Below are 12,255 nucleotides of genomic sequence, written 5' to 3'. Positions count from 1 at the left end.
TCTGAAAAGCACCACAAACTCCAGCAACAATAGCGAACAGGGTTTCCAATGTCTTCCTCCTCAGGAAACAATGCTGGTAAGGGGGTGAATTTTAGAAGTCCCAGCGCCAAAATCTCCCTTCTCCAACACTGTCTTAAATCACTGAACAAAGTCCGCTTATCGGCTTAGTTCACTGGAAGCCTCAAGAAAACGCCACGTACTCCAAAAGTAATCAGGAATGGGCTTTCCGGTGTCTTCCTCCTCTCAAAGTAATTCCTTGCTCCTCCTGCAACCTTCCGCCATATGCCATCTTCTCCCAGCTGCCGGGACGGACTCCCTTCCTGCGCCCCGAAGAGCAGGAGAGCACGACCGGGCACCGCCAGGTCCCAAATCCCCCAAGATAACCTTCTGAGGTTCCAAGGTCCGCGTAGCCTTCACTGAACCTCTAAAAAGCCCCCGCATTGCTTGAGATTCCATGGAGGGCTATCTCGCGCTTCTTTCAATGGCCACGGCTCCGCTAGAAGTTCCCGGAAGCTTATTCTAAATCTTCTACAATGATGTCCTCTGGAAGAGAATGAAAAAGAGAGACTGAATTAACAGCTTCTCTCAACAACGCCTGCCAAACTATACCCAAACCCAAGGGTCCAACCACCTCAGCTTTTGTAGCTGGAGTCAGTCAGGGCCCTGCCTACTGAGGCGAAGTGAAAAAGGCCAGCAAGGCACAGCAAGAAGGCCTGGGAGGTCTTTCTCAGGAATGAACCATAAGGCTACTAAGTGAAAAGTCCCCAAGGTGTGGAGATTCGTTTACCTTCCTTAGGTGCTGGCCGAACACGGGACCGGTGTCGGGCCATTGCCTTCTGCAGAGGAAAGAGAAAGCTGGATGAGACGCCTTTTGTGAAACTACAAAACCCACCATTGACAGGTGCAAGGGAGCCCCCAAGCAGGCCCAAGCCAGGAAAGAGTGGCCTCCCTCAGGCCTGGGCCCAATCCCTTGCCCCAGAGGACCTCCATGGGCCCTGCAGCCTCCTGGGCAGAGGTGGAAGGGCAGCACCAGGGAAGAGGGCAGGACATGCCTCTGGCATCATCCTGACACCCCAGGGACACACGCCACTGCAGAATTGGGGGCAAAGACCACAGTCAGTGGGCAGAGGGTCTGGGGGATCCACTCCCTCCTCTTTTGTTTCCCCCAGTACTAACCTCAAGTTCCGAGAAGATCTGGGATAACTTTTTCACAGCTGCAACAAGAGAAGGACATGGGGACAGATTAGTTCGTCTCTTTGCAGCTTCCAAGATTGTTGCAATAATCTTCTCCTCGATTCCCCTGTTTCTACACTCCTCCTACAGGGGTGGCAAACCCCAGGCCTTGGGGGCCAGTCTTGGCCTGCAGCCCCCCGAATGTGGCCCTCTAGCTGACCACTGTCCCCTAGCCCTGTCCTATCAGCTGCCTTGGCCTCCTGCCAGATCCAGCAGTCTGGCTTTTTCGACTTTTTTTCTTACTAGCTTCCCCCCCCCAAATCCTATACCCTGAGCTGCCCCCCTAGCCTATTCCTGCCCTGCCCTTCCCAAAATGGTGTCTGTGAGGGGAGCTACTTCCTCACCTGGTGTCACAGGAGGCTCCTCCTTTTTCTGCATCGGGGCCACTTTATTGCTCCTTTTGACCTGGAGGAAGCGTCTCATTCACCTGAGCCTAGAAGAGGTGATGCAGAACAGAAATACATTTAGCCTAATAGAGAATTGCCAATAGGGGTCACCCCTATTCATGGAGGAAGAGGGGAGTATCTACGGTTATGATCTGAAACAGCTAGAATGAAAGGGAGGATTAGAGAAAGGGAGGATTGGGTGGGTGAAGCTCTGGAGCCAATCACATGGTTGCTGCCAGCTCCGCCTCCTATTTAAGCAGTCTGGCCCTGCCTCCCTGCAGGGCTGATTGGCTAACTGAGGTTTGGCGGGAACCTCCAAAGACTAGCACAGGGAGGCAGGCCAGCCCAACCAGCTGATGGGTCCCAAGTGGGCCAAGGTGCTGTGTGCGGTCCCTCTAAGGAAGGTGTGAGCGCTCACTGCGTGCCCAGGCGGAGACCCCCCCCCCAGCCCCCAGAGACCCACCAGAAGGAAAGATGACTCGTGACAACGTGTTCTGGAATAAAAAAATGGCCACAAATTTATTAAACCTTTCAGATGTAGTAAGACCTTGGCTTAGGCATTGGGTGTGTCTCCCTCCCAGCCCCCCAGCCGGGGGGAACAGGGGCTCCTCAGGGTGAATGGGATATGGGAGGGTGCACAATAAGGTGTTTGTGTACGCTGGCAGCCCACCCCCATATCCCTGCAACGCAGCGGAGTTCACTGACAACCTTTCAGTGTATGGCCAGTAACTCCCATATACAAACCCCTTTAAGAGGGGACCCTGGAATCGCCACCACGGGGGTGTCACCACTTCAGCCCTCCCCCATTTGGGGAAGATAGACTAAAGGATTCTACGGGCAGTGCAGCTGTCCCATGCAGGGACCGAGCCTGCAACCTTGGCATTATCAGCACCACGTGATAATGACCCTACGGGAATAATTCTGGGGAGGAGGAGATGGGGCAAAGAATAGGATGGGGCCCCACAAACTTACCATTCTGTCCCCCAAAGGACAAGTCCGCTGATCCTGCCTTCCTCCTGAGTCTCTAGAATTGACCGCATTGTTGTTGCTGCCTCCGCCTCTTGTTAAAACAGTTCCTGCCTCTCCTAAACCAAAGCCTCTCCGAAATCTCCTCCTGCACTCCCACCTCTCTCTCTACCTCTCCTCACTATCCCACAATGGACACCTGTAGTTGGAGGCTTTTAAGGGAGAAGCAGGAGATGTCACAAAGGAGGGCAGGTCATTGTTCCCATGGCAACCCCCCACCTGGACCCTGGGCCAAACTTGCCCCTCCCCCGATGTTCCTTCAGAACTTTGAAGCACCTGCTGTTCCGTCTGCAGGTGAATCTTCTCTTTTGGAGTTCATGTTTATATATCAGATCATTCTTCATTCAGCCCCATTTCCAAAGGGAGACAATCCCAACGTCCCTTGAAGTGCAGGAAAAGACGCCCAAGTCTAGGGGTGTCCATAGCACAGGATTAGACAATCTGCTTTGCATTATCCCCATCCTCACAGATAATCCTGGATGACATCTCCAGGTGGGGCAGAGAAGGTTCCCTGTCTGAAACCCGGGAGAGATGCTGCCGGTCAGTGTAGACGACGCTGAGGTGGATGGGTGGATTCTGGCCTCTGTAATGAAGCAATAGGCAAAGGGTCCTGAAGCAGAGCAAGTTGGGGGGGGGGCATCTGTCAGGGACTCCAGCTGTGATTCCTGCATTGCAGGGGGTTGGGCTAGATGACCTTTGGTGTGGCCCCCAGCTCCACGATGCTGTAATTTTAAGTTTCTACTCTGTACTGGGTCCTGTTAGATTTATGCAGCATCACTTTTCTACATGCCTGCTTCAGTCCTTGGAGACCTAGTTCGTTCACCCTTCAAAAGCGTATATTTAATGTGGTACCTCGTCGAAGGTGCACACCTCATTCCTGGCATCTATCTACCCTGTGAACACAACAAGCACATTTGTACTACAAACAACAACAACAACAAACCACCAATCCTTCATTGAACACACACACACACACACACACACACACACACACACACACACAATTTTCATTAAATTATCACATGCATCAAAACTTATTTACATTGTTGAATTTATCTTAGTCATGCAAAAGTTTTCAAGTATACACAATTCCCCCTCATATATTCAATAAACATTGTCCAATCTTCTTTAAACATATGTTCTTCTTGTTCTCTTATTGTATATGTTAGGTCTGCAAACTGTGCATATTCCATCAGTTGAAGTTGCCATTCTTTAGTTAGATGTTAGCCCTGCCCCATAAATCTGTTGAGTGGAATTCTGTGCCTCAATTTAAAAAAAACCCTGTTTATTTCCCCCCAATGTGTTCCCTTGGGTGTAATCAGTGTGTGGTGATCTTGTGGGAGTGGACCAAAGGGCCACAATAAATGTGATAATGTGTACCCTTGTAAATCCTTGAGTGTGCTTCTAATAGAGAAGTTATGGTAGCCTGTTACTTTATGAAACTGATGATTTTGCAACATGTGCCACCCTCATTGGGGGCAGAAATACAGCTTATTAAATTACAAAGATACAGCGCAAAGCTAGAACAAAAGTTGCTCCATGATGCAAATGGCTGCATGTGACACAGGTTCCCAACATGCACACTAACAAAATGTATTCCTGCAAGGTCATCGCAGAACACGGTGGGAATCCGAGCTTAGTCAGCAGAAACAGCCAATGCTTATGCATATGCTTGATCTATCAACTTAAATGAGGTAATGATGTATGATTGGTGGAAACTGAAATGCTTTGTTTGAAACTTTATAAATACCACTGCCCGGACCACTGGGCGGGGTTGCAACTTTTGTGGAGCTATCCCATTGTAACCTATTGCTTTGCAATAAACAACGTTGGACTTCTACCCTGCAGTCTCCTGAGTTTTCTTTATTGGCATAAAGCAGGAGATAAGGCATTTTATGCTTACAACAATCAGTGTGTGTATGTGTTCACATGCATGCATTTGTGTGTGTTTATCTAGGCCTGTTCCCTAAAAGAGGCTCGAGAGCTTTTCCACAAGGAAGTTTTGGGGTCATGGTAGGGTTATCCCCACATACCTCTTTGGGCAGGTGTTGAGGTGGTTGGTGGGGAGTCCCAAAACAGCTTTGCTTTTGTGTGAGCAGATGGTTATGCTTTCAGCCCCATGGTGGAGACATGTGGCCCATCGGCTCATGGATCTTAGTAATGTGAAGTGCTTTTACTGTCCCGTATTTTTCGCTCTATAAGACGCACCCGACCATAAGACGCACCTAGTTCTAGAGGAGAAGAAAAAAAATGTTCTCCCCTCTCTGCGCAGCGCCCCTTCAGCAAAGTGGGAGGAGAAACAGAGCCCCTTCCATTTCTCCTCCCGCTTTGCTGGAGAGGCACTGCACACAGAGAGAGAGCTGCGCAGCACCCCTTCCGCAAAGCGGGAGGAGAAATGGAAGGGGTTCCGCTTCTCCTGCCGCTGCGCTGAAGGGGCGCTGCGCAGAGAGGGAAAGCTGCGCAGCGGCTCTCCACCGAAGCGAAGCCAGGAGAGCAAGAGGGATCGACCCCTATTGCTCTCCTGGCTTCAGCGAAAACAACGCGAAGCCTCCTGAGCCTTTTAGGAATCCAGGTCTCAAAATATAGAATTGTAGAGCTGGAAAGGGCAGGAATCTCAACTAGATCATATATGACAGATGGCCGTCCAACCTCTGCTTAAACGCTTCCAAGGAAGGAGAGACCATCACCTTCTAAGAGAGTCTGTTGAACAGCTCTTACTGTCGGAAAGTTCAGTCGGAATGAAGCAAAGATGGAAACCCTCATCGGTGGCCGTGCTGTTTAGGGCTGCAGGGAGTTGGAGTCCAGCAACATCTGGAAGGCCACAGGGTCCCCAAGCACCTTGTACGCAAGCACCATGTGCCTGAAAATAGACCAGTGGAAATATCTTCAGAGACAACAAAAAAAATATTCAGACGTCTCTGAAATGTGTCCCAAAATAGACCAGTATCCAGTAGCTCCCTGCAACAATTTAGAGGTTGCCAGTGCTTGGGCAGCAGTGGCCAGACTTTCTCTATTCAAGAAGGTACTGCTATAATCTCAGTTATAACTTACTGTTTCTTGATCACCGTACAATTTCCCCTCTGAGAGTATAAAGGTAAAGGGACCCCTGACCGTTAAGTCCAGTCGCGGACGACTCTGGGGTTGCGGCGCTCATCTCGTTTTATTGACCGAGGGAGCCAGCGTACAGCTTCTAGGTCATGTGGCCAGCATGACGAAGCCTCTTCTGGCGAACCAGAGCAGCGCATGGAAACGCCGTTACCTTCCCGCCAGAGTGGTACCTATTTATCTACTTGCACTGTGTGCTTTCAGAATGCTAGGTTGGCAGGAGCTGGGACCGAGCAACGGGAGCTCACCCCATCGCGGAATTCGAACTGCTGACCTTCTGGTCGACAAGCCCTAGGCTCTGTGGTTTAGACCACAGCGCCACCCACGTATAGCTCATAAGTAATTTGCTTTTGCTTTTCCCTTTTCGTACAGAATGCCCTACAGTTCCAGGTATGTTTGCTTCTTCTTTGTTCCATATGCAACAAGAAGAGTTTTAAAGGAAGATCAATTAGAAGTGGCAAGGCAGAAAACTGAATCCAGAGCTGTAGCTATGGGGGGGGGGGGTAGCCTTTTTTTTGCCCCAGGTGAAGTCTCCAGAGGGGCACCATTGAGGCTCGCAGCCTGTGAGTGTGTGTACGCAAATGTGGGTTGGGTAGGTGCCAAACTGGGTCTTTGAACCGGGTGAAATAAAGGCTAGTTTCACCCCTGCTTAATGAGAGATCTTCAGATGGAGGCTGGCTGTAACATCTCCTTAGAGGAGTGGATTATTAATTCTTGGTGGTGCAGACTTATAGTATACTGGTGGATTATACAAAGGAGACTCATAGGCGTAGCCTAGGGGAGGGGCTCAACATCAAAAAAACGAAGATCATGACCACTGGTCCCATCACCTCCTGGCAAATAGAAGGGGAAGAAATGGAGGCAGTGAGAGATTTTACTTTCTTGGGCTCCATGATCACTGCAGATAGTGACAGCAGCCACGAAATTAAAAGACGCCTGATTCTTGGGAGAAAAGTAATGACAAACCTAGAGAGCATCTTAAAAAGCAGAGACATCACCTTGCCAACAAAGGTCCGTATAGTTTAAGCTATAGTTTTCCCAGTAGTGATGTATGGAAGTGAGAGCTGGACCATAGAATCATAGAATCATAGAGTTGGAAGAGACCACAAGGGCCATCGAGTCCAACCCCCTGCCAAGCAGGAAACACCATCAGAGCACTCCTGACATATGGTTGTCAAGCCTCTGCTTAAAGACCTCCAAAGAAGGAGACTCCACCACACTCCTTGGCAGCAAATTCCACTGTCGAACAGCTCTTACTGTCAGGAAGTTCTTCCTAATGTTTAGGTAGAATCTTCTTTCTTGTAGTTTGGATCCACTGCTCCGTGTCCGCTTCTCTGGAGCAGCAGAAAACAACCTTTCTCCCTCCTCTATGTGACATCCTTTTATATATTTGAACATGGCTATCATATCACCCCTTAACCTCCTCTTCTCCAGGCTAAACAAGCCCAGCTCCCTTAGCCGTTCCTCATAAGGCATCGTTTCCAGGCCTTTGACCATTTTGGTTGCCCTCCTCTGGACACGTTCCAGTTTGTCAGTGTCCTTCTTGAACTGTGGTGCCCAGAACTGGACACAGTACTCCAGGTGAGGTCTGACCAGAGCAGAATACAGTGGCACTATTACTTCCCTTGATCTAGATGCTATACTCCTATTAATGCAGCCCAGAATTGCATTGGCTTTTTTAGCTGCCGTGTCACACTGTTGGCTCATGTCAAGCTTGTGGTCAACCAAGACTCCTAGATCCTTTTCACATGTACTGCTCTCGAGCCAGGTGTCACCCATCTTGTATTTGTGCCTCTCATTTTTTTTGCCCAAGTGCAATACTTACATTTCTCCCTGTTAAAATTCATCTTGTTTGTTTTGGCCCAGTTCTCTAATCTGTCAAGGTCGTTTTGAAGTGTGATCCTGTCCTCTGGGGTGTTAGCCACCCCTCCCAGTTTGGTGTCATCTGCAAATTTGATCAGGATGCCCTTGAGTCCATCATCCAAGTCGTTGATAAAGATGTTGAATAAGACCGGGTCCAAGACAGAACCCTGTGGCACCCCACTAGTCACTCTTCTCCAGGATGAAGAGGAACCATTGATGAGCACCCTTTGGTTTCGGTCAGTCAGCCAGTTACAAATCCACTGAGTGGTAGCATAGTCAAGACTGCATTTTACCAGCTTCTTTACAAGAATATCATGGGGCACCTTGTCAAATGCCTTGCTGAAATCAAGGTAGGCTACATCCACTGCGTTCCCATAAAGAAGGCTGAACGCCAAAGAATTGATACTTTTGAATTATGGTACTGGAGGAGACTCTTGAGAGTCCCATGGACTGCAAGAAGGTCAAACCTATCCATTCTTAAGGAAATCAGCCCTGAGTGCTCACTGGAAGGACAGATCCTGAAGCTGAGGCTCCAATACTTTGGCCATCTCATGAGAAGAGAAGACTCCCTGGAAAAGACCCTGATGCTGGGAAAGATGGAGGGCACAAGAAGGGGACAACAGAGGATGAGATGGTTGGATAGTGTTCTTGAAGCTACCAGCATGAGTTTGACCAAACTGCGGGAGGCAGTGGAAGACAGGAGTGCCTGGCGTGCTCTGGTCCATGGGGTCACGAAGAGTCGGACACGACTGAACGAATAAACACAACAACATTTGGGGAGGGGCAAGCCCCCCCCAATCAAGTAAGTAAAAAAAATAAAATGCTTCAGTAACTGAGGTTCTGCCCCACCTAATTTAAAGCCTGCCCCCCACCCAATATATGCATGTATAAATATATATGTATGTATAAATATATCTGCATTTATGACATTGCAAATAAGATTTTACCAACCCATTTAAGAGGTAAGGGCTGCAATCTCTCACACACTTACCTGGGAATCATCCCAGGGGTAACTTCAGAGCAAACCTAGAGAGAATTGGATAGCAAATAGCCTGAAGTGGATTGGGCAGGGCCCAAGGCGCATTTTGTAGGAAGAACAAGCCTCCCAGTTTATCAGCAATGCCCATTACTATTGGAGAAATGTACAGAATGTGCTTACAGCAGCTAAATAATGAGATCTCTATATATTTGTTTTTTCAGTACCAACCTCATGTCGGTTTCAAAATAAGTACTACCAGGTGAGCTGAATTTTCTCTCTCACAGCGAGAGTTCTGAATAAAAGCTTTCATTCCTGACCCTGTCGCTTGGACACACAGCAAGCACTTAATACAAGGCAATGCTCTTTTTTTGTTAGCATTCAGTGTTGAAGGCCATTTTCTAGAATCATGAGGCAAACAAATTGCCTGTAGCTGGGGATGGGAGATAAATTTGATCACCATTAAAAGCTGCTCCTGCGGTATAAGCATAATGAAGCTGTGATCCGAATTGTGATTCGAAACTGCAGTTGTAAGAATCACAATTTTGAGAGAACAGGATCAGCTGAATTAAATCGTGCTGCATCGGGCTTTGGGGCCCACAGTTTTGCTCGGAGGCAACGCCAACATTGCTACCTTTCGTTATTTGGATTTTCCAGACTGGGGAAACGTTTACTTCCCCCCTTTCTTCTTCTTAAAACCTAGCCTATCCAAGAAATACAAAGAAACTGCTGTCCCTTGAGGCTCATAGTCCTTTATTTCTTGTGCAAATTTAAAATACTCTTTGGGCATTTTCTAGAAGCAGGAGAGAAAACCCTTTTGTGATAAATCAGATAAAATCACAGTACAAGAGCAACAGTTATTTTATTTTAGTGTTTTGTTGGAAGCCGCCCAGAGTGGCTGGGGAAACCCAGCCAGATGGGTGGGGTATAAATATTAAATTATTATTATTAATTATTATTATTATTATTCAAAAACTTAGCTCTTTACTGATGCTCTTTCATGTCGTCCAATGCTTCAGCCTTGTTTACTATCCTTGCTAGGTGTAAATGAATGTAACCCGGTTCCTGTGAAAGGAACAGTTAATTCAGACGGCTGCAAAGGCCAAATCCTGATGGCAAAGTGTGTTGGAGAATGCCAAAATAAGTTGATTTTGGTGCTTCTTCATAGACATCTAGAATAACCTGCATACATTGTATTGAACAGAGGAGGTGAAGGTACCATAGATTGTGGGGAACAATTCTGCTAGACAATCATGCATGTAGTGATTTTTTCAGCCATTTCCGCAGCACATGGTCCTCTCGATTCAGCATGTGAAAGGCACACGGCTGCAGTGGCATTTGGACCATGGTTTTCCCAGGGGACCCACTGAACAATTTGGCTGCTTCCATTGATAGGGATTGGGATGCCCAATACATACAGCTAGAGCTGGAATGGGGCCAGTCTTTTTAATCTTTGCAGCTGTGGCTTTAAGGAATCTCCCCAAACACACTTGCTAGAAAGTGCTTTAAAAACACAGGTTTGAACCCTTCAGCACTGTTCAGTTTTAAAAACAGTATTTTTATTATCAGCTCATCCCCTTTTTTCTCTCCTGTTTTATTCTCGTTTCAAGTATGGAGACATTGACTGTAAATTGCTGAACAGGTGTCCTTGCTGCAAGGCAAAGAAACATATCGACAATACGTGCCCCACAGGAAAAATGGCACAGTATAAATGTCGGCACACAAATGTTGCCAGCAGCTGCCAGATTTGCGGTGGTCACTAAAGTAATCATATTTTAAATGGTTTCCTGTCCGCCCTTGCTCCGTACTCTCAAACATTAATAAAATGTGGTTTTGAGATTTCCTATGTAACCACAGCCAGTGGTTTTAAGAATCGATGCAATTAAGACAATGCCTCGATCTTCAGAAAATTCCACAATATATGATTATCTTCCGAAATCTCAAATCGAAACGGAAAAAAAAATTCTATTTTGAAATAGCTGTTCCCAGTTCTGTGCTGGTTTGGTGACCATTTGCACCACTAAACAGATGTGCTGTACAATCTTTCCATTGTTGTGACCTATGCCATGAGTGAAATAAGTTGCATCGTCAGTCTGAGTTAACTTACAGTTGGATCAGGGTTTCCCAAACTTGGGTCTCCAGCTGATTTTGGACTACAATTCCCACCATCCCTGACCACTGGTTCTGCTAGATAGGGATGGTGGGAGTTGTAGTACAAAAACAACTGCAGACCCAAGTTTGGGAAATCCTGGGCTGGATGAAAGCATGATCCTGAAATATATCACCCAACTACTCACCTGAAAAGAAGTCCTGTGAAATATGTTTAGAGGAGGACGTGTGATACAGTAAGCAGGAGGTTTCTCAAAGAAAGTTGGAAGACCACCTTGATAAATAAGCACACCTTGCAGACCTCAAAATGAAGCCATCTGAGACCCATGTACCTGCAGGACCGCCTCTCCTGGTATGCCCTGCGGAAAACCTTAAGGTCCACAAATGACAGCACCTTGGAGGTCCCAAGTCGCAAGGTGGTTAGATTGGTCTCAACTAGGGCCAGGGCCTTTTCAGTACTGGCCCCGGCTTGGTGGAATGCTCTGTCACAAGAGACTAGGGCCCTGCGGGATTTGACATCTTTCCGCAGGGCCTGCAAGACAGAGCTGTTCCGCCTGGCCTTTGGTTTGGACTCAGTCTGACCCTTATGTCTTCCCTCCCCTTACGGCTTTGATCTACGGGCTACTTTTAAAATGAGGCTGCATTTTTAAATTGCATTTTAACCTGTATTTTAAATTGGGGTTTTTTTCTCTCCCCCCCCCATTACATTTGTATTGTAATTTTACTGGTGTTAGCCACCCTGAGCCCGGCTCTGGCTGGGGAGGGCAGGGTATAAAATTTATTATTATTATTATTATTATTATTATTATTATTATTATTATTATTCTGAAAGTTCATACGTAGACCATTTTCAGAAGCTTGTATCCCTAAACTTGGCCCTGTTTGTCAAGAACCAACAGCTGTTAGTTTGCATTCAATTTGCAAGTAAATGAAAGTAGTTCATTTCCTGCAGATGAATCTCAAACCGGAGAGCAGTCAACAAACAAAATAAGATCCTCGGGCAAAAATTACCGTAAGTCTGGAATCTTAAGAATCCTGTTTCTGCAGGATTGCTTTCTTCCTGGAAAACAATTCACTTTGAAGTTCCGTTAGAAAACTCCCCTCCTGCGCAGAAACAGCAGGCAATTCAGGAGCTGCTGATGGTATTTCCTATCATTTTGGGTCCTTGATGAATACACAGGCTACTTTCCACATAGAGAAAGCCTTAGGAGTTTAACTGGTTTAAATTATTTTTCTAAAATACGAAAGCAGGAGAACATTTCGCACGCTTGTTCCTTGCAGCCATCAAGAAAACTCTTTAACTATGCTGAAGGTCCGTGGAGTAAGTCACCCTATATAACCTGTATTTGCTCCATAGCACTTCTGTAATTCTGACCATTACCGGTTTTGTTAGAATATTTGGGGGGAGGGGGGAGATTAAGGCTGCAAAGGAAAATGCAAGATAAAATGGTGAAGGGCAACTTTCAAATTAAGTCATACTCAGAGGGAAACTGCAGGGTGTATCCAACTAACTCGTTCCATCAGTACAGGGATTTACATAAACAAAAATCTGCTTTC

The 12,255-nt window shown here is 47.0% G+C and overlaps 1 protein-coding gene across 1 annotated transcript in view; it reads left to right on the top strand.

Annotated features, from left to right (window-relative positions):
* The window catches only part of LRRK2 (leucine rich repeat kinase 2), a 93,488-nt gene extending 82,923 nt beyond the window's left edge, over window positions 1–10,565 (top strand). Inside the window, exons 52-55 of the mRNA XM_083574850.1 lie at window positions 6,123–6,140; window positions 8,814–8,851; window positions 9,631–9,743; window positions 10,200–10,565. The gene's annotated coding sequence lies outside the window, so the exon portion shown is untranslated. The remainder of the gene's footprint in view (window positions 1–6,122; window positions 6,141–8,813; window positions 8,852–9,630; window positions 9,744–10,199) is intronic.
* The last annotated feature ends 1,690 nt before the right edge of the window (window positions 10,566–12,255 follow it).

The sequence above is a fragment of the Podarcis filfolensis genome (genome assembly GCF_964270895.1).
Source record: "Podarcis filfolensis genome assembly, chromosome: 10".
Taxonomy (NCBI): Eukaryota; Metazoa; Chordata; class Lepidosauria; order Squamata; family Lacertidae; genus Podarcis; species Podarcis filfolensis.
This window is presented reverse-complemented; position numbering and strand designations above follow the sequence as displayed.